Source organism: Oncorhynchus tshawytscha, linkage group LG15, assembly GCF_018296145.1.
Source record: "Oncorhynchus tshawytscha isolate Ot180627B linkage group LG15, Otsh_v2.0, whole genome shotgun sequence".
In the NCBI taxonomy this organism is placed as follows: Eukaryota; Metazoa; Chordata; class Actinopteri; order Salmoniformes; family Salmonidae; genus Oncorhynchus; species Oncorhynchus tshawytscha.
The window spans coordinates 34006890-34031889 of record NC_056443.1 but is presented as its reverse complement, the minus strand read 5'-3'; the positions used below and the strand labels follow the sequence as shown (position 1 = coordinate 34031889).

At 42.9% G+C, this 25000-nt stretch overlaps 1 protein-coding gene across 1 annotated transcript in view; it reads right to left on the bottom strand.

The window, feature by feature from the left end:
- Positions 1-19207, bottom strand: part of zgc:194930 (uncharacterized protein LOC557813 homolog) — a 41765-nt gene extending 22558 nt beyond the window's left edge. Inside the window, exon 1 of the mRNA XM_024373887.2 lies at positions 18815-19207. The gene's annotated coding sequence lies outside the window, so the exon portion shown is untranslated. The remainder of the gene's footprint in view (positions 1-18814) is intronic.
- Between the last annotated feature and the right edge of the window lie 5793 nt (positions 19208-25000).

Here is a 25000-nt window from a genome sequence, read left to right as displayed (position 1 = left end):
GTGTGTGTGTATACAGGATTTCTCTCCCGGCTGTGTGTTTGTATGTTTCCCTAGGCTTTAGCATTTATTTGCCTGGGTAAATAATTAATCGACGAGTCTCGAATGGGTTCGTCTGCTAGTGAAAGAGAGAAAGAGAGAAGCAAGGACACGGTGTCTTTCTACCTCCAGCTTTGGTCTTTACTGAGAAACAGAAGAAAGTGTAGCTGCAAGAAAGATCCAATGACCCTTGTACATCTTAAAGGCAGCGGCCATCTTTCTTCCTGAGAGACTATGTGGTGCTTACGGATATTATTATGATATAAACATCACTGTGAAATAAGATACGAATAACATATAAAGACAATTACTCTTTTTTCTCTACAATTATTATTTTTTATACCACATTGTTCCTCACATTGACATTCACTGCAACTCTGAAACAAGTCGCAATATCTGTTACAGGGTTATTTTTTACTTGTCCAGTAACAACAGTTTAGATTTACTGTTGCAAAAATGTTTTCCTACGATGTGTCCTACTAAACATGCCCCAGGACTGATAGGTCAGGGACACAGCGTGTTTCAAAAGGGCTTTGGACTGTTTGATAGAGAGAGAGACAGTCGAATGTCAGGAAACGGGTCTATCACTTAGCTATTTGCTTCGATTGGCTCATTTAGTGCACAGATTCAGCCAATCCCCTCAATGACACCTGTTTGTTGGGTTGTCGGGAAAGAGAGTTGCTGACGTTTTCACATCCAGTTCTGTGAAGTCAGCACATTCAAATAAATAACCTTTCTCTGGGCTTTGGGAGAAAAGGACCCATTAATCCCATGTGATTTTTATCTACGAGTATTAACCACACAATTCTCTGATTAAACCCTCCTAAAACCGCCAAGATCAAATTAAACACATTTTAGGTGTAGCACAAACATATCGTCACGAGGCTTTGTGTGAATTATGTACACGGAAGCTAAATGTATTATCTACACGGAAGCTAAATGTATTATCTACACGGAAGCTAAATGAATTATCTACACGGAAGCTAAATGTATTATCTACACGGAAGCTAAATGTATTATCTACACGGAAGCTAAATGTATTATCTACACAGAAGCTAAATGTATTATCTACACGGAAGCTAAATGTATTATCTACACGGAAGCTAAATGTATTATCTACACGGAAGCTAAATGTATTATCTACACGGAAGCTAAATGTATTATCTACACGGAAGCTAAATGTATTATCTACACAGAAGCTAAATGTATTATCTACACGGAAGCTAAATGTATTATCTACACGGAAGCTAAATGTATTATCCACACGGAAGCTAAATGTATTATCTACACGGAAGCTAAATGTATTATGTACACGGGAGCTAAATGTATTATCTACACGGAAGCTAAATGTATTATCTACACGGAAGCTAAATGTATTATCTACACGGAAGCTAAATGTATTATCTACACGTAAGCTAAATGTATTATCTACACGGAAGCAAAATGTATTATCTACGCGGAAGCTAAATGTATTATCTACACGTAAGCTAAATGTATTATCTACACGGAAGCTAAATGTATTATCTACACGGAAGCAAAATGTATTATCTACGCGGAAGCTAAATGTATTATCTACACGTAAGCTAAATGTATTATCTACACGGAAGCTAAATGTATTATCTACATGGAAACTAAATGTATTATCTACACGGAAGCTAAATGTATTATCTACACGGAAGCTAAATGTATTATCTACACGGAAGCTAAATTAATTATGTACACGGAAGCTAAATGTATTATCTACACGGAAGCTACATGTATTATCTACACGGAAGCCACATGTATTATCTACACGGAAGCCACATATATTATCTACACGGAAGCCACATGTATTATCTACACGGAAGCTAAATGTATTATCTACACGGAAGCTACATGTATTATCTACACGGAAGCTAAATGTATTATCTACACGGAAGCCACATGTATTATCTACACGGAAGCCACATGTATTATCTACACGGAAGCCACATGTATTATCTACACGGAAGCTAAATGTATTATCTACACGGAAGCCACATGTATTATCTACACGGAAGCTAAATGTATTATCTACACGGAAGCCACATGTATTATCTACACGGAAGCTAAATGTATTATCTACACGGAAGCTACATGTATTATCTACACGGAAGCTAAATGTATTATCTACACGGAAGCTACATGTATTATCTACACGGAAGCCACATGTATTATCTACACGGAAGCTAAATGTATTATCTACACGGAAGCTACATGTATTATCTACACGGAAGCTAAATGTATTATCTACACGGAAGCTAAATGTATTATCTACACGGAAGCTAAATGTATTATCTACACGGAAGCTAAATGTATTATCTACACGGAAGCTAAATGTATTATCTACACGGAAGCAAAATGTATTATCTACACGGAAGCTAAATGTATTATCTACACGGAAGCAAAATGTATTATCTACGCGGAAGCTAAATGTATTATCTACACGTAAGCTAAATGTATTATCTACACGGAAGCTACATGTATTATCTACACGGAAGCCACATGTATTATCTACACGGAAGCTAAATGTATTATCTACACGGAAGCTAAATGTATTATCTACACGGAAGCTAAATGTATTATCTACACGGAAGCAAAATGTATTATCTACGCGGAAGCTAAATGTATTATCTACACGTAAGCTAAATGTATTATCTACACGGAAGCTAAATGTATTATCTACATGGAAACTAAATGTATTATCTACACGGAAGCTAAATGTATTATCTACACGGAAGCTAAATGTATTATCTACACGGAAGCTAAATGAATTATCTACACGGAAGCTACATGTATTATCTACACGGAAGCCACATGTATTATCTACACGGAAGCTAAATGAATTATCTACACGGAAGCTAAATGTATTATCTACATGGAAACTAAATGTATTATCTACACGGAAGCTAAATGTATTATCTACACGGAAGCTAAATGTATTATCTACACGGAAGCTAAATTAATTATGTACACGGAAGCTAAATGTATTATCTACACGGAAGCTAAATGTATTATCTACACGGAAGCCACATGTATTATCTACACGGAAGCTACATGTATTATCTACACGGAAGATACATGTATTATCTACACGGAAGCTAAATGTATTATCTACACGGAAGATACATGTATTATCTACACGGAAGCTAAATGAATTATGTTCTGAATTACTTCACCATGTTCAGTGGTGCGTTTCGCCAGAGGCACATTGCTAAAATGACTGAGATAGGAATTGGGAGGATATTTGCAAAGGTAAAACCTGTTTCTGTTGAGAACTGACAACGTGACACCAGGTCACAACAGTTGAACCCGCAGCCTTCAGGCTATAGTGTTAAGGTTTTCTTGTGTCGAAGGAGAGGAGGACCAAAATGCAGCATGGTTATTTCGATTCATCTTTAATAACGACGATATAATACAAAAACAATAAACGTAACGTGAAAAACCTAACCAGCCCTATCTGGTGCAAACAAACACGGAGACAGGAACAATCACCCACGAAACACTCAAAGAATATGGCTGCCTAAATATGGTTCCCAATCAGAGACAACGATAAACACCTGCCTCTGATTGAGAACCACTCTAGGCAACCTTAGACTTACCTAGACAACTCTACTATGCCACAATCCCATAACCTAAAAAACCCCAAGGCAAAACACACCACATAAATAACCCATGTCACACCCTGGCCTGACCAAAATAATAAAGAAAAACACAAAATACTAAGACCAGGGTGTGACAGCTAGAACATTCTGTCTTGGGGTCAGCTGAGACGAGCACATATTCCACTGTCTTGTCTTTGACAACTGAGACAGAGGTGACAGAACAGAACATTCGTGTTAAGACTGGGCTTAAGGCTTAACTGAGATACGCCGATGAGCAAGAAAACAGACCTGGGTTGAAATACGATTCAAAAATGATTTCAAATACTTTATATCAGCAAGTGAAATTGGGAAGGTTGCATATTGCACAGAACAAGGCAGTAAGGATTGTTTTAAGGTGGACATATGGTTCTTCTGTTGAAGTCATGCTCAATGCTCTTGGTTGGTCGTCAAATCAACAAGATAATTGGGGAAAAAAACATATTTATTTTATTTTATAATATACATCATTTAAAACGGCCAAGTTCTATTCACAACGGTATTCAGTTGGTAAGAGACATTCAGTCAACACTAGGAATAGATTGTCCACCATCTATGTGTTTTACAGTACAGAAAAGTCAAATAGGCAAAATAACATTTAGATTCAGAGCCATAAAGAAATGTAATAATTTATCTGAGCAAACCAGAAACCTTTCAATATATAAACTCAATTCATACTTAAGAACCATTTCAATCTAATACATAGCTGTTCTGGACTCTTTGAAGGTTCGTCCAAATGAGGACTAAAACAGACCCTTAATAAAATAAAATAAAATAAATGTGCTTGATTGAACTTGCCTGACTTAATAAAGCCAATAGAAAACATCTGACTCTCCAGGCACTCAAAAGCATTTCTAACCCAGGTCTGCCTTGGGCTAACTGAGTTGCTCTGCTGAACAAGAGAGAGCCAGTGACATAATGAAAGGAGTTAACTGAACCGTCCTGGTAAACAAACAGTATCAGCATTTGTAGTACCTGGCCCACTCCCAAGCTTACACGGCCTGGGTACTGATGGAAAGAAGAAAACACCTGTTTGAACTTCAGGTCTCTGCTTGGTGAGCAGGTTTGAGTTAGTTCTGTTACCTGAGGTGAACTATAACAAGCTGATAGTTCACAACTCCAGACCTTGAGGCTTTCACAGTACAGCTGGTTTTGTGATTCAACCTATATACTACAACACTATGACACTATGATACTATAACACTATAACACAATGACACTATGACACTATGACATTATTACACTATGACACTATGACACTATAACATTATAACACTATGACATTATAACACTATAACACTATGACACTATGACACTATAACACTATGACACTATAACACTATAACATTATAACACTATGACATTATAACACTATAACACTATGACACTATGATACTATGACACTATAACACTATGACACTATAACACTATGACACTATGACATTATAACACTATAACACTATGAAACTATGATACTATGACACTATAACACTATGACACTATGACACTATGACATTATTACACTATGACACTATGACACTATGACATTATTACACTATGACACTAACATTATAACACTATGACATTATAACACTATAACACTATGACACTATGACACTATGACACTATAACACTATGACACTATAACACTATAACATTATAACACTATGACACTATAACACTATAACACTATAACACTATGACATTATAACACTATAACACTATAATACTATAACACTATAACATTATAACATTATAACACTATAACAATATAACACTATGACACTATGACAGACAGACAGACAGGCAGGCAGACAAACAGAGACAGACAGACAGACAGACACACAGACAGACAGGTAGACAGGCATACAGACAGGCATACAGACAGACAGACAGACAGACAGACAGACAGACAGACAGACAGACAGACAGACAGACAGACAGACAGACAGACAGACAGACAGACAGACAGACAGACAGAAGGACAGATAGGCAGGCAGAGAGACAGACAGACAGACAGACAGACAGACAGACAGACAGACAGACAGACAGACAGACAGACAGAGAGACAGAGAGAGAGAGAGGCAGACATGCAGACAGACAGGGACTCATAAGTGCCAGGTAGACCAGAAGAAGGAGGAGGGATGAATGACAGGCCCTAACGTCACTCAAATATTACACCACATCAATACCCTGTCATCAATAGTGTCAGCCTCAGAGATGCATCAGAACATCAACACGACCAGTCGTCGCTCTCCCTTGGATAACTTCCACGGGGAATAGTGAGTTGGAGAATTCAATCTGTGTGTCAGATAACCTGTCATTGATTCTGATATTGGTCATTGTCTATCGGTGGTAATAGCATTTTATATTTCTTATGATCTGAGGAGATAAGAAGGGCTAAACCTCCAGGACATTCTCCTAGTTGTTTTCCTCAGGAGGAAAGTGAAACATTCCATTTTGGAAAAGTAGGCAATGAAAGTTGAATTGCTGAAGATTGTTCCCAAGATTTTTTTTTTTCCTTGAATATAGGCTTCACATATGGCCTGAAATAAAATATGTTTTATTGTCACATACACCAGATAGGTGCAGTGAAATGTGTTGTTTCACAGGGTCAGCCACAGAGGTATGGCGCCCCTTGAGCAAAATTAGGGTTAAGTGCCTGGCTCAAGGATACATCAACTGATTTTTCACCTTGATGGCTCAAGTATTCAAACCAGGAACCTTTCGGTTAGGGTTTCAGACCAAACTAAACCCTGAAGCTAGGGTTTCAGACCAAACTAAACCCCCGGAGCTAGGCTTTCAGACCAAACAAATCCCTGAGCTAGGGTTTCAGACCAAACTAAACCCTGAAGCTAGGCTTTCAGACCAAACAAATCCCCAGAGCTAGGGTTTCAGACCAAACAAATCCCTGAATCTAGGCTTTCAGACCAAACAAATCCCTGAAGCTAGGGTTTCAGACCAAACAAATCCCTGAATCTAGGCTTTCAGACCAAACAAATCCCTGAAGCTAGGCTTTCAGACCGAACTAAACCCCCGAACCTAGAGTTTCAGTCCAAAGGTATTGCACTAAAATCTTTAGATGAAAAATAAGTGTGTCATCTCATACCAGTCTAGAGATACCAACCTGTCCTACAGAAATACTGGCAGGCAAAGCAAACTCACATACACTGTAGTTATGTACTTTGTGGATTACTTAATAACCTTTCATTGCCTGTGTAATTACAGTATAATGAGCACTATGATAGAGGAACAACAGTTCTCGAGTTGTTGATGCCACTGGTGTAGTACAATATTTTTAGGTGAGGGAGCCCATAAAACAAAACAAAAAATGACATCATAATTTCTTCAATCAAAGTTGAATATTGTCATAATGGAATATGTGTCAAATGCATCATCCAATTGCAACGTCCAGAACATTATTATCTAAAGAACATATTTGATATTTTTAATCGCCTAATACACCCAAGTTAGCCATAGGCTACCTAATAGTCTATCCTTACTGTCAATCGTGAAAGATAATCCTTCACGTTTTACCGGGTGAAAAAATGTCCCAACTGCCAGACCCTTGATTTGATCTCCATCAGTTTCATGGGAACATGTATTCAGATCTTCTTCAATGACAGTTTGGTGAGAGAATAAGAGCAGGTGGTGTTAAAACTAACTATTAGCCTTTCTTGTATTTTGTTTCAATCAAAGCATACATCCTGCCTAGTGGCTTCGTTGAGTTTTGACAAATGAGAAAATTAAATGTGACTATTCAGCTTCAGCTAACCATCCTAAAATGTCATTAGAAATGAGGAGGTGTTTATAGTGAAACAGTATAGATGAAGGAGAGCTGAAGTAAAACTGAAGGATAGCTGAAGGATAACTGAAGGATAGCTGAAGGATAGCTGAAGGATGGCTGAAGGATAGCTGAAGGATGGCTGAAGGATAACTGAAGGATGGCTGAAGGATAACTGAAGGATAGCTGAAGGATAACTGAAGGATAGCTGAAGGATGGCTGAAGGATAGCTGAAGGATAACTGAAGGATGGCTGAAGGAGCTGAAGGATAGCTGAAGGATAACTGAAGGATAGCTGAAGGATGGCTGAAGGATAGCTGAAGGATAACTGAAGGATAGCTGAAGGATAGCTGAAGGATAACTGACGGATAGCTGAAGGATAGCCAAAGGATAACTGAAGGATAGCTGAAGAATAGCCGAAGGATAACTGAAGGATAGCTGAAGGATAACTGAAGGAGAGCTGAAGGAGAGCTGAAGGATAACTGAAGGATAGCTGAAGGATGGCTGAAGGATAACTGAAGGATAACTGAAGGATAACTGAAGGATAGCTGAAGGATAGCTGAAGGATAGCTGAAGGATAGCTGAAGGATAGCTGAAGGATAGCTGAAGGATAGCTGAAGGATAACTGAGGGATAACTGAAGGATAACTGAAGGATAACTGAGGGATAACTGAAGGATAGCTGAGGGATAGCTGAAGGATAGCTGAGGGATAGCTGAAGGATAGCTGAAGGATAGCTGAGGGATAGCTGAAGGATAGCTGAGGGATAGCTGAAGGATAGCTGAGGGATAGTTCAGGAACAAATAAACAATCATTAGTCTAATAGGACTACGACTCTATGGTATAGCTATTAGTAGGCTACAGTCTAATGTAAATACGTACATATAGCTTGATATCATTGCACAGTTTGTGAGGAGAGCTTAATTGCTAGTAGACATTTCATTGTATTGTTTAGCTTAAATAAATGTTGATTAGCTTGAACACATGATTACACTATGTCCTGTTACAGAATAAAAGAAAACAGAAAGGTGAACTGTAAATTCATAGAATTGATTCACATAGATTCGACATGCTATCAAATCGATAGACCGAGTAGGGAACATAAATCTATGCTAAGTAGAAATCCAGGAAATTCGTTTGAAACCAAATCATCAAATGAATATTTATTGTAATCTTAGTGGTAATTAAATGTAATGTCTCACTTCCTCCAATGATAAGTCTCCAGTTAGCTATCAAACCAAGGAGAAGGAGACTGTTCACAAAAATGACTCCTGAAGACATTTAGAAAGGTTGGCTCAGGAGTGAGTGTGTGTGTGTGTGTGTGTGTGTGTGTGTGTGTGTGTGTGTGTGTGTGTGTGTGTGTGTGTGTGTGTGTGTGTGTGTGTGTGTGTGTGTGTGTGTGTGTGTGTGTGTGTCTGTGTGTCTGTGTGTGTGTGTGTGTGTGTGTGTGTGTGTCTGTGTGTGTGTGTGTGTGTGTGTGTGTGTCTGTGTGTATGTGTGTGTGTGTGTGTGTGTGTGTGTGTGTGTGTGTGTGTGTGTGTGTGTGTGTGTGTGTGTGTGTGTGTGTGTGTGTGTGTGTGTGTGTGTGTGTCTGTGTGTGTCTGTGTGTGTGTCTGTGTGTGTGTGTCTGTCTGTGTCTGTGTCTGTGTGTGTGTGTGTGTGTGTGTGTGCGTGTGTGTCTGTCTGTGTGTGTGTGTGTGTGTGTGTGTGTGTGTCTGTGTGTGTGTGTGTGTGTGTGTGTGTGTGTGTGTGTGTGTGTGTGTGTGTGTGTGTGTGTGTGTGTGTGTGTGTGTGTGTGTGTGTGTGTGTGTGTGTGTGTGTGGACACAGGAGATGGGGTTTATATGGGTGACAGGAAGGTGTGGTGGTGATGGGAGAAGTGCTGACATGTCTCTCCTCTCTCTTTGTTTTTCTGTCCCTGTCTATCATCTCACCTCATCTCCTCTCCTCTGTCCCTGTCTATAATCTCACCTCATCTCATCTCCTCTGTCCCTGTCTATCATCTCACCTCATCTCCTCTGTCCCTGTCTATAATCTCACCTCATCTCATCTCCTCTGTCCCTGTCTATCATCTCACCTCATCTCCTCTGTCCCTGTCTATAATCTCACCTCATCTCATCTCCTCTGTCCCTGTCTATCATCTCACCTCATCTCCTTTCCTCTGTCCCTGTCTATCATCTCACCTCATCTCCTTTCCTCTGTCCCTGTCTATCATCTCACCTCATCTCCTCTCCTCTGTCCCTGTCTATAATCTCACCTCATCTCTATCATCTCATCTCCTCTGTCCCTGTCTATCATCTCACCTCATCTCCTCTCCTCTGTCCCTGTCTATCATCTCACCTCATCTCCTCTCCTCTGTCCCCTGTCTATCATCTCACCTCATCTCCTCTCCTCTGTCCCCTGTCTATAATCTCACCTCATCTCCTCTCCTCTGTCCCTGTCTATCATCTCATCTCATCTCCTCTGTCCCTGTCTATCATCTCACCTCATCTCCTCTGCCCCTGTCTATAAACTCACCTCATCTCCTCTGTCCCTGTCTATCATCTCACCTCATCTCCTCTGTCCCTGTCTATCATCTCACCTCATCTCCTCTGTCTCTCTCTCCCTGTTTCACTTTAATAGTTCGTTGCTGTCATGAGAACCTTGCTCAGGTACAGTATGGTAGGGAATGCTTCTGATGTGTGTGTGTGTGTGTGTGTGTGTGTGTGTGTGTGTGTGTGTGTGTGTGTGTGTGTGTGTGTGTGTGTGTGTGTGTGTGTGTGTGTGTGTGTGTGTGTGTGTGTGTATGTGTATGTATGTGTGTGTGTGTGTGTGTGTGTGTGTATGTATGTATTTGTGTGTGTGTGTGTATGTGTGTGTGTGTGTGTGTGTTTATAGAACAGCCCACCTTTTCTTGATTATTGTAGAGCCATGTAGGACCTCTCTTATCAACTTTGTGTCTTTTTAAGACTTTAAAACCCACCGAAATGATGCAGAATCCACGCCTCTCTCCCTCTCATTCACTCTTCTGTTTCTCCATTGGACAGTTGGACGCGTCAGAGAGCTTACCAAGCCTGTACTAGTGACACCAGGAAATCATTTGCAAATGTCAAATGTCATAACCAAAGGACTTCGACAGGAAGACGATGATGTTATCACAGCGTCGAGCGAACTCAGTACAGTAGCTTGTAACATCCGTAACACACGTACAGTATCACAGATATAATGCCTCGGTCCAAAAGTAATCAGGCTACAGATGTTTCTTTTTTCAGAGCAGCAACGTGAGCCCGAAACACACCATGACTCAGCACTAAAACTACTGTGTCATTTGAATAAGCCAGGCAAGGCCCGATGGGTTACCACTGTGCCTGTAGTCATGGTGATATGTCATGAGGACTACAATACAATAACAATAGGAACTCATTAGACACCGAACTACACACAACACAAAACAGACACACACCCCATCAGTATTGACTGAACTTGGTCGACACAAGGATTTTCGTCCTGTGAAAAAAGCTGCTATATTTACCTCTCCTCTAACATGACGCAACCTGTTTGACACTGACACAGCCTGTGTAGCTCACTTTAGTCACTGAAATGTCACTAAACGGACAAAATAATGCAGAACAAAATCACAAATGGCGGATTTTTTTATTTATTTTACCTATAGGCAAGTCAGTTAAGAACAAATTCTTATTTTCAATGACGGTGTGTGTGTGTGTGTGTGTGTGTGTGTATTCCACAAACATCCCTTATAATCAGCATTAGCTAAAAAAATAAACGTCTCTCCCTCCTCTTATAAATGTCTCTTATCTCCCTACTAACCCGACATCACCTTATCACCCCACTACCCCTACATCACCTTATCACCCCACTACCCCTACATCACCTTATCACCCCTACATCACCTTATCACCCCACAACCCCTACATCACCTTATCAACCCCTACATCACCCCTACCCCTACATCACCTTATCACCCCACTACCCCTACATCACCTTATCACCCCACAACCCCTACATCACCTTATCACCCCACTACCCCTACATCACCCCACTACCCCTACATCACCTTATCACCCCACAACCCCTACATCACCTTATCACCCCACTACCCCTACATCACCTTATCACAACCCCTACATCACCCCACTACCCCTACATCACCTTATCACCCCACTAACCCTACATCACCTTATCACCCCACTACCCCTACATCACCCCACTACCCCTACATCACCTTATCACCCCACTACCCTACATCACCTTATCACCCCACTACCCCGACATCACCTTATCACCCCCCACTACCCCCCTACATCACATCACCCCACTACCCCTACATCACCTTATCACCCCACTACCCCTACATCACCTTATTATCACCCCACAACCCCTACATCACCTTATCACCCCACTACCCCTACATCACCTTATCACCCCACTACCCCTACATCACCCCACAACCCCTACATCACCCCCACTACCCTACATCACCATCACCCCACTACCCCTACATCACCTTATCACCCCACATCACCCCGACATCACCTTATCACCACACTACCCCTACATCACCCCCCTACCCCTACATCACCTTATCACCCCACTACCCCTACATCACCTCACTACCCCTACATCACCTTATCACCCCCCACTACCCCTACATCACCCCTACATCACCCCACTACCCCTACATCACCTTATCACCCCACTACCCCATCACCATCACCCCACTACCCCTACATCACCTTATCACCCCACTATCCCGACATCACCTTATCACCCCACTACCCCTACATCATCATCCCCACTACCCCTACATCACCTTATCACCCCACTACCCCTACATCACCTCACTACCCCTACATCACCTTATCACCCCACTCACCCCCCCTACATCACCTTATCACCCCACTACCCCATCACCCCACATCCCCTTCCCCACTACCCTACATCACCTTATCCCCACTACCCCTACATCACCTTATCACCCCACTACCCCTACATCACCTTATCACCCCCACTACCATACATCACCTTACCAGCCAACTAACCCTACATCACCTTATCACCCCACTACCCCTACATCACCTTATCACCCCCACTAACCCTACATCACCCCACTACCCCTACATCACCTTATCACCCCACTACCCCTACATCACCTTATCACCCCACTACCCCGACATCACCTTATCACCCCACTACCCCTACATCACCTTATCAGCCCACTACCCCTACATCACCTTATCACCCCACTACCCCTACATCACATCACCTTATCACCCCGACATCCCTACATCACCCCACTACCCCTACATCACCCCCCACTACCCCTACATCACGTTATCTCCCCACTACCCCTACATCACCTTATAACCCCACTACCCCGACATCACCTTATCAGCCCACTACCCCTACATCACCTTATCACCCCACTACCCCTACATCACCCCACCCCACCCCTACATCACCTTATCACCCCACTACCCCTACATCACCTTATCACCCCACTACCCCTACATCACCCCACTACCCCTACATCACCTTATCACCCCACTACCCCTACATCACCCCACTACCCCTACATCACCTTATCACCCCACTACCCCTACATCACCTTATCACCCCACTACCCCTACATCACCTTATCACCCCACTACCCCTACATCACCTTCTCACCCCACATCACCCCTACATCACCTTATCACCCCACTACCCCTACATCACCTCACTACCCCTACATCACCTTATCACCCCACATCCCCTACATCAACTTCTCACCCCACTACCCTACATCACCTTATCACCCCACAACCCCTACATCACCTTATCTCCCACTACCTACATCACCCCACTACCCCTACATCATCATCACCCCCTACCCCTACATCCCTCACTACCCCTACATCACCTTATCACCCCACTACCCCTACATCAACTTCTCACCCCACTACTACTACATCACCGTATCACCCCACAACCCATACATCCCCTTATCTCCCACTACCTACATCACCCCACTACCCCTACATCACCTTATCACCCCACTACCCCTACATCACCCCCACTACCCCAACATCACCTTATCACCTTATCACCCCACTACCCCTACATCACCTTATCACCCCACTACTACCCGACATCACCTTATCACCCCCACTACCCCTACATCACCCCACTACCCCTACATCACCTTATCTCCCCACTAACCCTACATCACCCCACTACCCTTACATCACCTTATCACCCCACTACCCCTACATCCCCTTATCACCCCACTACCCCTACATCAACTTATCACCCCACTACCCCTACATCACATCAGCTAATCACCCAATTCCACTACCCCTACATCACATCAGCTAATCACCCAATTCCACTACCCCTACATCACATCAGCTAATCACCCAATTCCACTACCCCTACATCACATCAGCGAATCACCCAATTCCACTACACCCAAAACCTACAGGATGGTAGTTCTCCAGGAACAGGATTGGAGTTAAAACCTACAGGAGGGTATCTGTCCAGGAACAGGGTTGGAGTTAAAACCTACAGGAGGGTATCTGTCCAGGAACAGGGTTGGAGTTAAAACCTACAGGAGGGTAGTTCTCCAGGAACAGGGTTGGAGTTAAAACCTACAGGAGGGCAGTCTCTCCAGGAACAGGGTTGGAGTTAAAACCTACAGGAGGGTAGTTCTCCAGGAACAGGGTTGGAGTTAAAACCTACAGGAGGGTATCTCTCCAGGAACAGGGTTGGAGTTAAAACCTACAGGAGGGTAGTTCTCCAGGAACAGGGTTGGAGTTAAAACCTACAGGAGAGTGGCTCTCCAGGAACAGGGTTGGAGTTAAAACCTACAGGAGGGTATCTCTCCAGGAACAGGGTTGGAGTTAAAACCTACAGGAGGGTAGTTCTCCAGGAACAGGGTTAGAGAGTCCTGCTCTTTAAACACTAATCTGAAGTCAGTCTTGAGGTTCCCACTCTAATAGTAGATGCTCAATTTTGGGGATGAACTGAGAGGATGATCATTGGTCTGTTGCTAAATGAAAACGGACCTTGTGGACATCTTCCTGCTGGTCACTAGGTTACATGAGGGAGTAGGACACACCTATTCAGTGTACAGTGTTTTTAGGTAGGAGAGAGTCAGGAGAGAGGGGAGAGTCGGGAGAGAGTCAGGAGAGAGGGGAGAGTCAGGGGAGAGTCAGGAGAGAGGAGAGAGTCAGAGGAGAGTCAGGAGAGAGGGGAGAGTCAGGAGAGAGAGTCAGGGGAGAGTCAGGAGAGAGGGGAGAGTCAGGGGAGAGTCAGGGGAGAGTCAGGAGAGAGGGGAGAGTCAGGGGAGAGTCGGGAGAGAGTCAGAGAGAGGGGAGAGTCAGGGGAGAGTCAGGGGAGAGAGTCAGGGGAGAGTCAGGGGAGAGTCAGGAGAGAGTCAGGAGAGAGGGGAGAGTCAGGAGAGAGGGGAGAGTCAGGAGAGAGGAGAGAGTCAGAGAGTCAGGAGAGAGGGAGAAAGAGAGAGTCAGGAGAGAGGAGAGAGAGGACAGAGTCAGGGAGAGAGTCGGGAGAGAGGAGAGAGAGGACAGAGTCCAGAGAGAGAGAGAGGAGAGAGTCGGGAGAGAGGAGAGAGAGGACAGAGTCAGGGAGAGGAGAGGAGAGAGAGGAGAGAGTCGGGAGAGAGGGAGAGAGGACAGAGTCAGAGAGAGGAGAGAGAGGAGAGAGTCAGAGAGAGGAGAGAGTCAGGAGAGAGAGAGAGAGGACAGAGTCAGGAGAGAGGAGAGAGGAGAGAGGAAAGAGAGTCAGGAGAGAGGAGAGAGAGGAGAGAGAGAGAGGAGAGTCAGGGGAGAGAGGAGAGAGGAGAGAGTCAGGAGAGAGGAGAAAGAGGAGAGAGTCAGGAGAGAGAGAGAATCAGGGAGAGGAGAGAGAGGAGAGAGTCGGGAGAGAGGAGAAAGAGGAAAGAGAGTCAGGAGAGAGAGAGAGAGTCAGGAGAGAGGAGAGAGAGGAGAGAGTCAGGTGAGAGGAGAGAGAGGAGAGAGTCAGGAGAGAGGAGAGAGTCAGGAGAGAGGAGAGAGTCAGGAGAGAGGAGCGAGAGGAGAGAGTCAGGAGAGAGGCCTACACTGTTCAACACTGCTGGTGCATATCTAATGACATCATGTCTGTGTCTTTTGAACAACACCTATGGGGTGAGTTTTATGTGAACGGCAGCCTCAGTCGTTTGTTAGCTTAGAAAAATACAGTCCTAGAGCCTACAGAACGATCCATGCACAAAAAAAGCTCCACTTGGTAAATTGATGAGACCTGCGACAGCTGATAGATATTAAGTTTACATAAGAGGCATCAGGCACAGTACAAACGTTGCCGGAGGCCAAGCAAACTGCTTTTTAACTGTTTTCAGAGCCACCCACCCCCTAGGTAGCGAATACAGTCAACTGTTATTACTGTTAGCTCATTAACTTCATTAACTGACATTGACAACATGGAGGAACACTTGTCCATTGACTGTTTTGGAGCTCGAGCTCTGCATTCCGATCTCAGATAGTCCTACAACATGTACCACAACCCCTACCCCGGTCAACTGCCCAGCACCCTCCACAGCAACCCGCCAAAGCCCCCACCATTTCTCCTTTACCCAAATCCAGATAGCTGATGTTCTGAAGGAGCAGCAAAATCTGGACCCCTACAAATAAGCCGGGCTAGACAATCTGGACCCTCTCTTTCTAAAATTATCTGCTGAAAATTTTGCAACCCCTATTACTAGCCTGTTCAACCTCTCTTTCGTATCGTCTGAGATTCCCAAAGATTGGAAAGCTGCCGCGGTCATCCCCCTCTTCAAAGGGGGTGACACTCTAGACCCAAACTGCTACAGACCTATATCTATCCTACCCTGCCTTTCTAAGGTCTTCGAAAGCCAAGTTAACAAACAGATTACTGACCATTTCAAATCCCACCATACCTTCTCCGCTATGCAATCTGGTTTCAGAGCTGGTCATGGGTGCACCTCAGCCACGCTGTTCTCAACTAGCCTACCTGGTTAAATAAAAGTGAAATTAAAAATAAAATTAAAAAACGAATCTACTCGGGCTTTTCAGTCTCCAACGGAATGGTCAAGGTTCTAAACGACATCATAACCGCCATCGATAAGAGACAATACTGTGCAGCCATATTCATCGACCTGGCCAAGGCTTTCGACTCTGTCAATTACAACATTCTTATTGGCAGACTCGACAGCCTTGGTTTCTCAAATGATTGCCTCGCCTGGTTCACCAACTACTTCTCTGATAGAGTTCAGTGTGTCAAATCGGAAGGCCTGTTGTCCGGACCTCTGGCAGTCTATGGGTGTGCCACAGGGTTCAATTCTTGGGCCGACTCTCTTTTCTGTATACATCAATGATGTTGCTCTTGCTGCTGGTGATTCTCTGTTACACCTCTATGCAGACGACACCATTCTGTATACTTCTGGCCCCTCCTTGGACACTGTGTTAACTGACCTCCAGACGAGCTTCAATGCCATACAACTCTCCTTCTGTGGCCTCCAACTGCTCTTAAACGCAAGTAAAACTAAATGCATGCTTTTCAATCGATCGCTGCCCGCACCTGCTCGCCCGTCCAGCATCACTACTCTGGACGGCTCTGACTTAGAATACGTGGACAACTACAAATACATGGGTGTCTGGTTAGACTGTAAACTCTCCTTCCAGACTCACATTAAGCATCTCCAATCCAAAATTAAATCTAGAATCGGCTTCCTATATCGCAACAAAGCATCCTTCACTCATGCTGCCAAACATACCCTTGTAAAACTGACCATCCTACCGATCCTCGACTTCGGTGATGTCATCTATAAAATAGCCTCCAACACTCTACTCAACAAACTGGATGCAGTCTATCACAGTGCCATCCGTTTTGTCACCAAAGCCCCATACACTACCCACCATTGCGACCTGTACGCTCGCATTGGTTGGCCCTCGCTTCATACGCGTCGCCAAACCCACTGGCTCCAGGTCATCTACAAGTCTCTGCTAGGTGAAGCCCCGCCTTATCTCAGCTCACTGGTCACCATAGCAGCACCCACCCGTAGCACGCGCTCCAGCAGGTATATCTCTCTAGTCACCCCAAAAGCCAACTCCTCCTTTGGTCACCTTTCCTTTAAATTGGTTCATTGTACCTTTATTTAACCAGGCAAGTCAGTTAAGAACAAATTCTTATTTTCAATGACGGCCTAGGAACAGTGGGTTAACTGCCTTGTTCAGGGGCAGAACGACAGATTTGAACCTTGTCAGCTCGGGGATTCGATCTGGCAACCTTTCGGTTCCTACTGCAAAAATCTCTGAAGCTACAGACTCATATCTCCCTCACTTTAAGCACCAGCTGTCAGAGCAGCTCACAGATCACTGCACCTGTACATAGCCCATCTGTAAACAGCCCATCTATCTATCTATCTACCTCATCCCCATACTGTATTTATGTATTTATCTTGCTCCTTTGCACCCCAGTATCTCTACTTCCACATTCATCTTCTGCACATCTACCATTCCAGTGTTTAATTGCTATATTGTAATTACTTCGCCACCATGGCCTATTTATTTCCTTAACTTACCTCATTTGCACTCACTGTATATAGACTTTTTGTTTTCTTTTGTTCTACTGTATTATTGACTGTATGTTTTGTTAATTCCATGTGTAACTCTGTGTTGTTGTGTGTGTCGAATTGCTATGCTTCATCTTGGCCAGGTCGCAGTTGCAAATGAGAACTTGTTCTCAACTAGCCTACGTGGTTAAATAAAGGTGAAATAAAAAATGTAATTAAAAAAACGAATCTACTCGGGCTTTTCAGTCTCCAACGGAATGGTAATCGACTGATACAGTAGTTAATAATGACATTACATCTGTAGATCCACATAAAACACACACACACTTTTTTTTAGTTTATACCAATAGCCTTAATTATTTACATGGGGAAGTCTTATTATGTGACATCCCGTATTCTCTCGCCTTAGTGCTGTATTTACTAAAAAAACAAAACACATTTTATTTTTAATAACTCAACTTTCCAAAGTGTATTCTATAAATTGTTTTCATGGAAATAGTTTTCAAAGATGTACATTTACTCGTGGAATTAGGATGGGAAGCCTATGACTGAGTCGAGCGCAACAGATGTGCAAACCTACTTTGTGCATGTGTATAAATAGTAGCCATATGCCCGTCATAATAACTACAACTCTCTGCCGTTGTTGTTGTTAATATCTGACTTGTAAATGTGCAATAACGTATTTGTGTAGTCTTCTACTACTAGGCAGGCTTCTTTTATTACCTTCACATGTACCGTTAAGAAGGGAAGAGGAGAGGGCGAGATACTTTACCTGTTGCGCTAAATGAAGGTGTGGCACCCGTTCGCCGTAGGTATCAACAATTCACGGAAAACTTCAGTTTTCATTTATAACACACAACCTCCGCAAAGCAACGAAAGGAAAAAGTTCAAACCATCCGAAAAGAGAGCATAGTTTCTGTTCATATTTGACAATGATAGCTCCTTTGTAGTGTGTGTTGCCGTCTGTCGCTGCTAAGGAAAGGTCCCCCGTGACTGCCTTGTCCCATGTCTCTAGAAAAGCACGGCTATTTGAATGTCTGATGTTAGCCCAAGCAGGGCCTGGATTTAAGCTGCCTAGTTTGCATGGCCATAATGAGCGATCATGTGACTTCAACCGGATCACAAAACTTCTAAATACTCACTGTTTTCTGAACCAACTGGTGCTCCGTTTATGAACAAGGGTGTGGAATCAGGGCTGGATGACATAGGCCACGTTTTGACAATATTCTATTTGGATAGTATTAGTAATACTATAATAGCCTTACATTAATCATAACACGTGAGCTATAGTGCCTCTTTTCAAACTGAGAATTAATATGACATAACATAAGCTCATATTAGGTGCTTAAAGAGTGTGCTAATTTTTATCGGTTGATTTTATTCATATATAATATGACTTCCTTTTACATGACAGTGACACAGCCACCCCTGTCATCTGTCACCAAGCCAGGGGTATATTCATTACGCCGATTCTGTTGCAAAACAAACGTTTACTCCAAACGGAACAACAAAAACGAGAGTTTCTATTGGACAAATGCAGGTAGGTCCCTCCCTGTTTTACTACGTTTACTCTGTTTGCTTCCGTTTGGTTCATAAACGGTACACGGTTTCAGTTGCGAAACGTAATGAATATACCCGTTCCACTGTTTGATACTATTCTCGTCACTAACCACGTTCCCATCCACAGTAAGTAAAGTCATAACGTGAACAACAAAAATCACGACAGCTGTGATGGAAACAATTATATATATATGTCGACAGATAATTTCGTTCGACATGGTGGAATCTTTTTGTGTTTGGAAAATGAATTATGCGAGTTGTTGGAAACGCCTTTATGTGCAAATATTGATATAATCGCATCATATCGAAGTCCTTCCACTATGATGATATGGTTTGTGGTCCTCCCACTATTTTTTCAGGACACCAATCACATTACTAGGCTGCAGATTAAATCAATTATGATAAACTTCACAAGGTGGTGAAAGTGCACGGTGATCATGATGCTCCTTTCCAATAAATATTGATGGTCTTATTCTGGCGACATGATGATCGGTGCCTGACTGCCGTTTGACAAACACAAAGATTCTCGTTCTCATCCATTATTATGTGATCATGTAGACTAGTCTATCAGCACAGTTTACCCCCACTGTATCTGGTAGAGGCCGCCTGCCAACACCAGAGGCACACTTGCTATTCTACGCAACCGTTTTTGTGACAAAATTATCCGCAGAGTTGAAAATGCGACGGAAACACATTGACCTTTAAATTTTTATTCTGTACATGGACATTTACGCGAAAAAGTAGGCCTACATTTTGTGTACACTACGTCATCTCACACTGATTGTATATTTATTTATCCCCGAACAAGTAGGTCCCCAACAAGTCCATTCTGTGGAAACAACTGGTTGGAAAAATGCGCATATTTTCTTTAGATCTTAGAATATTTACATGCAAATCTGTCGCCATTTGGATGGAAACGTTGCTACTGATAATCTACAAGTGGAGATTTTTAAATATATTTTAATTTTTTATAAATAAACAAAACAATCACACATCTGAATTCAGGACTACCTGTGATATGTGTTCATCCACTTTCTTTTTGCAATATTCACCTGCTACACCTAAATCGTAGTTTAATCCGAATAGAGAAACCCGTAGGATTTTCATAAATCTTGGAGGCATGATAAAAAATGATACTGGGTACAGTCTCCTCTAAATGAACTGACAAACAGGGTTAACAACAGCCACTAAGGATTAGTTTAGATGCTGGTGGTACTGGTGGTACTGGTGTGTGTGTGTGTGTGTGTGTTTCCACACAGGTGGTGAAAAACACTGAATGTCAGATTTTCTTCTCGTGACACAAGAGATGTTTTTCCACACCAACTCAGCCTGACAGGGATGGTGGAGGGCATCAACTTGTCACATTAACAAGGCATGACTACAACAATAACAGGACATGACTACAACAATAACAGGAACCAAACAATAACAGGACATGACTACAACAATAACAGGACATGACTACAACAATAACAGGACATGTCTACAACAATAACAGGACATGACTACAACAATAACAGGACATGACTACAACAATAACAGGACATGTCTACAACAATAACTGGACATGACTACAACAATAACAGGACATGACTACTATCTCTCTCTCTCTCTCTCTCTCTCTCTCTCTTTCTCTCCCTCTTTGTCCCTATCTCTCTCTCCTCTCTCTCTCTCCTCTCTCTCCCTCTTTGTCCCTCTCTCTCTCTCTCTCTCTCTCTTTCTCTCTCTCTTTGTCCCTCTCTCTTTCTCTCTCTCTCTCTCTCTCTCTCTCTCTCTCTCTCTCTCTCTCTCTCTCTCTCTCTCTCTCTCTCTCTCTCTCTCTCTCTCTCTCTCTCTCTCTCTCTCTCTCTCTCTCTCTCTATCTATCTATCTATCTATCTATCTATCTATCTATCTATCTCTCTATCTATCTATCTATCTATCTATCTATCTATCTATCTATCTATCTATCTATCTATCTATCTATCTATCTATCTATCTATCTATCTCTCTATCTATCTATCTATCTATCTATCTATCTATCTATCTATCTATCTATCTATCTATCTATCTATCTATCTATCTATCTATCTATCTATCTATCTATCTATCTATCTCTCTCTCTCTCTCTCTCCATATTTGTCCCTCTCTCTCTCTCTCTCTCTCTCTCTCTCTCTCTCTCTCTCTCTCTCTCTCTCTCTCTCTCTCTCCCTCTCTCTGTTACCTGATCCACAGCAGTGTCATGTTTGGGTGTCTCCTTCTCAGGCTCAATTCAAAAACTGTCACTGGGCTAGAGGCACAGAGAGAGGGAAGATATCTAAAATCACACCACATCCTGGGTAACAACACCTGCTGGCTGGCCACATGTCTTTTCCTCTGGACAGTCTGCCCTAACCCCTGACCCTGACGCTCCCGGGTATAGTCTTTTACCTCATCTAACTTTGATTGTTTGTGATCTCCATATCTGTCACGTTCACGATAGAAGTTGAACTAAGCCTGCCACTGTACGTTGACCATACGGGCAGAAAAAAATTGATCGGGTATGTTATGGAAAAATCTATCATAGAGGGTTTATTTAATACTTATTAACAAATGTCCCCTCGACCTGAAGTATATTTGGTCATAAGACTAAGCAAACAAGTAATGTTCACACGGTTAGGGAAAACCCTGCGTTCCTTGTCTCTTTCCGTATTGAATTTATACAAGTAGAGGTCCATTTCCTAAGAGAACTATGAGGGAGAAAAAATGCACGGGTGATTGGAATGGTGCCGTGGCAGCCTTAATGTAAACTCACCTCCCCCCCAACCGATCCTTGTGTGTTCAAATTGACTTTGTCTTGTGCCTTTGTTCGGCTAAAGCCATCCTTTTCAATGTTCAAAATATTTAATCAGGCACTTTTAAAGACATATTATCTCTATAATCTTAATGTCTGGTTTTGTTAACAATGCTGTTTTTATCTCTTCATACGCGTTGCCAAACCCACTGGCTCCAGGTCATCTACAAGTCTCTGCTAGGTGAAGCCCCGCCTTATCTCAGCTCACTGGTCACCATAGCAGCACCCACCCATAGCACGCGCTCCAGCAGGTATATCTCTCTAGTCACCCCAAAAGCCAACTCCTCCTTTGGTCACCTTTCCTTTAAATTGGTTCATTTTACCTTTATTTAACCAGGCAAGTCAGTTAAGAACAAATTCTTATTTTCAATGACGGCCTAGGAACAGTGGGTTAACTGCCTTGTTCAGGGGCAGAACGACAGATTTGAACCTTGTCAGCTCGGGGATTCGATCTGGCAGCCTTTCGGTTCCTACTGCAAAAATCTCTGAAGCTACAGACTCATATCTCCCTCACTTTAAACACCAGCTGTCAGAGCAGCTCACAGATCACTGCAACTGTACATAGCCCATCTGTAAACAGCCCATCTATCTATCTACCTCATCCCCATACTGTATTTATGTATTTGTCTTGCTCTTTTGCAACCCAGTATCTCTACTTCCACATTCATCTTCTGCACATCTATCACTCCAGTGTTTAATTGCTATATTGTAATTACTTCTGTCATTGCCAACAAAGGGTATATAACAAAGTATTAAGATAAACTTTTGTTATTGACCAAATACTTATTTTCCACCATAATTTGCAAATAAATTCATTAAAAATACTACAATGTGATTTTCTGGATTTTTTTCTCATTTTGTCTGTCATAGTTGAAGTGTACCTATGATGAAAATTACAGGCCTCTCTCATCTTTTTAAGTGGGAGAACTTGCACAATTGGTGGCTGACTAAATACTTTTTTGCCCCACTGTGTGTATTGATCTATTGTGTAAATAGCCTTAAATTGGGCTTGATTGACAGCAATATCTCTATGACATAGTTAAAAATATTCTTGAAATGAATGGCTTTAATCCTCTTCCTATGACACTCCACTATCGGCCTCCTTTTTTATGAGTCTTGTCTCTTTTTCTCCAGATGTATGTTGGGCCCTTTCATACTGTTTTCCAATTCCATCCTCCATGTCTCCGCAGCCCAAAGCTCCAGATGTATCAGAGACAGCGTCACACACGGCCTAAGATTATCTCCCCAACCTATCACAGGCACACAGTGCAGGACGTCTACCCCCCCCCCCAGAATGCTTCACTTCATAGGTGAATTGGGCCAAAGGAGCAGTTATCTTTCCCCACAGGGCCTGTATTGGGTAACTGTCCAACTGTTTACTGTGGGGAAGAAAATACAACAACACTGCTAAGATGGGACTTCTGACATTCCAAAATTTCTGGGCCCTTCACTTGTGGTCGCTATTACGTTATTAGGCCTCTCTTTGACCTGATACTTGCTTAACTGACAACTTGTACCTCACCTCCTAGAATACGAATGAAACCCCTCCTTTTGAGAGGTTCAGCTCGTATTGTTTTGAGAGTTCCAGAATCCTTTGTCAACATTCCAGGCTCCTCCTGACAAAGCCTTCACCGTATACAAAGAAGGGCAGGTGTGCGGTTGGTTGTGAACACTCAGCATTGAAAGCAATCAGACTGGTTCCAATTGCTTGTATCTATACAAGGATGTAGGGGATTGTTTTTACCAACAGCGAGGCTGCTATCTAGGTGAGGGCAGAGCTTTCATTAAAACTTTAGCCCACTGCAAGATTAATGTGTGTAGTCTTGGGTGGTTTAATCTTCTAGTACTCTGGAGAGAGGGAGAGAAGAGATAGAAAGGGAGTGAGAGAGAGATATAGAGAGAGAGGGAAAGAGGGATAGAGATAGAGGGAGAGAGAGAGGGAGAGCAATAGAGAGAGAGAGAGAGGGAGAGAGAGAGATAGAGGGAGAGTGGTAGACAGAGAGAGAGAGACCAAGAGGGAGAGAGAGAGGGGGAGAGAGAGATATAGAGAGGGAGAGAGAAAGAGACAGACAAGAGAGAGAGACAGGGAGGGACAGAGAGAGAGAGAGGGAAAGAGGGGGAGCGATACAGAGAGAGAGAGGGAGAGAGGGAGAGCGATAGAGAGAGGGAGAGAGAGAGAGAGAGAGAGAGAGAGAGAAAGAGAAAGAGAAAGAGAGACAGACAGACAGAGAGAGAGAGAGAGAGAGAGCACCCGGCCTCACCCTACTAGAATCCGAAGTCAAATGTCTACTGTTTGCTGATGATCTGGTGCTTCTGTCACCAACCAAGGAGGGCCTACAGCAGCACCTAAATCTTCTGCACAGATTCTGTCAGACCTGGGCCATGACAGTAAATCTCAGTAAGACCAAAATAATGGTGTTCCAAAAAAGGTCCAGTCGCCAGGACCACAAATACAAATTCCATCTAGACACTGTTGCCCTAGAGCACACAAAAAAACTATACATACCTTGGCCTAAACATCAGCGCCACAGGTAACTTCCACAAAGCTGTGAACGATCTGAGAGACAAGTCAAGAAGGGCATTCTA